The following is a 2,404-nucleotide window of genomic DNA, read 5'->3' as shown; positions in this document are numbered from 1 at the left end:
TTCTTCATGTGAAAGTCCTGACATCCCAGGAATCAGTCTGGTGAACCTTCTCTGTACTCCCTCTATGGCAAGAATGTCTTTCCTCAGATTAGGAGACCAAAACTGTACGCAATACTCCAGGTGTGGTCTCACCAAGACCCTGTACAACTGCAGTAGAACCTCCCTGCTCCTATACTCAAATCCTTTTGCTATGAAGGGCCGAATGGCCTAATTCTACTGCTATCACATGATATTATGACCTTATAAGTATTGAAATGTGGTATCAATATGCTGACCAGGATTGTGACCAACATTATGGGCGAACTTCAGAGGGAAATTTGTGCCATAACTCGATCTGATTTATCAGTGACTGATGTTTCTGGTGATTCCGTGTTGCCCCCCGTTGGAATCGCTAGGTTCACTGTTATTAACAGTCTATCATGTTGAGGCATTGCTTGAATTAGATTTGTCAGGGAAACTAGCATCCACCTTAGTCTAGGCTTTTTCTGGGTGGAAAACACCCAATTATTTGTCCAGACAAAGATCCTCTTACACACATACACCTGGAAATTGAGATCTTGTGCCGAATTTCTCCCTGTAACGAAAGTCCACCAACACAAGCAACATCCCGATGAATCTTTGTAGGAAGGAAGTGCAGGTACTGGTTTAAATCGAAGGTAGACACAAAATGCTGGAGTAACTCAGCGGGACAGGAGGCATCTATGGAGAGATGCTTCAGACTCAATGAATCAATGAATCAGACTCAGACCCGATGAATCTCCTCTGTTCACTCTCCAGCACAAACACATCCTTCCTTGAGCATGGCGACCTGCACACAATACACCAAGTGAGGCTGACCAGCCTTGATAGCCTTCCACGTGACCCAGAGCACCAACAATTTCCACGTCAGTATAAATTGAGATGAGGAAATCATTTTTTACACAGAGAGTGGTGAATCTCTGGAATTCTCTGCCACAGAAGGTAGTTGAGGCCAGTTCATTGGCTATATTGAAGAGGGAGTTAGATGTGGCCCTTGTGGCTAAAGGGATCAGGGGGTATGGAGAGAAAGCAGGGATGGGATACTGAGTTTGATGATCAGCCATGATCATATCGAATGGCGATGCAGGCTCGAAGGGCCGAATGGCCTACTCCTGCACCTATTTTCTATGTTTCTATGTTTCTAAATGTACTTCGCATGCCTACGGCACAGAAAGTGGTCGTTAATATAGAAGAGTATAGAAGCTGGGATGTAATGTTAAAATTGTACAAGGCATTGGTGAGACCAAATCTGGAGTATGGTGTACAATTTTGGTCGCCCAATTATAGGAAGGATGTCAACAAAATAGAGAGAGTACAGAGGAGATTTACTAGAATGTTGCCTGGGTTTCATCAACTAAGTTACAGAGATAGGTTGAATAAGTTAGGTCTTTATTCTCTGGAGCGCAGAAGGTTAAGGGGGGACTTGATAGAGGTCTTTAAAATGATGAGAGGGATAGACAGAGTTGATGTGATCAAGCTTTTCCCTTTGAGAATAGGGAAGATTCAAACAAGAGGACAAGACTTCAGAATTAAGGGACATAAGTTTAGGGGTAACATGAGGGGGAACTTCTTTACTCAGAGAGTGGTAGCGGTGTGGAATGAGCTTCCAGTGGAAGTGGTGGCGGCAGGTTCGTTGGTATCATTTAAAAATAAATTGGATAGGCATATGGATGAGAAGGGAATGGAGGGTTATGGTATGAGTGCAGGCAGGTGGGACTAAGGGAAAAAAGTTGTTCGGCACGGACTTGTAGGGCCGAGATGGCCTGTTTCCGTGCTGTAATTGTTATATGGTTATATGGTTATATGGTTAATATATATCATAACCAGCAACAATCCCAGGATAGATCCCTGCTGAAGACCACTATGTACAGATAGCCACTACCATTCCATATATTTCATTCACAAAACTATCCTGATGCCAATACCATCTGCCTCCTTAAACCAAGTCAATCTTGGATCCAATTATCCAGGTCATATCGGATATCATATGCCTTCTCTTTCACCACTCGCCCACCATGAGGGAACATGTCCAATGCCCCATGAAAGCCCATATATTGGTTTAGCCTGAGTTGAATGAATTCTGGGTTACAGGTCCAGGATCATTTCCACCCATGAATCTCCTCTCCTTCAGCGACCCTACAATCGCGAGCCTCCACACATTCTGTGTTGCACAAGGGACATTCAATCCCGACATTTTTCAGTGGTGGAAGCCACCCCTCCTTCAGTCTCGCTCTCTGCTGTCTCTCTGTCTCTGTCTCTGTCTCTGTCTCTGTCTCTGTCTCTGTCTCTGTCTCTGTCTCTGTCTCTGTCTCTGTCTCTGTCTCTGTCTCTGTCTCTGTCTCTGTCTCTCTCTCTGTCTCTCTCTCTCTCTCTCTCTCTCTCCTCT

The sequence above is a fragment of the Amblyraja radiata genome, chromosome 30, assembly GCF_010909765.2.
Source record: "Amblyraja radiata isolate CabotCenter1 chromosome 30, sAmbRad1.1.pri, whole genome shotgun sequence".
In the NCBI taxonomy this organism is placed as follows: Eukaryota; Metazoa; Chordata; class Chondrichthyes; order Rajiformes; family Rajidae; genus Amblyraja; species Amblyraja radiata.
The sequence above is the reverse complement of the archived record's forward strand: the minus strand, read 5'-3'. Positions refer to the sequence as shown.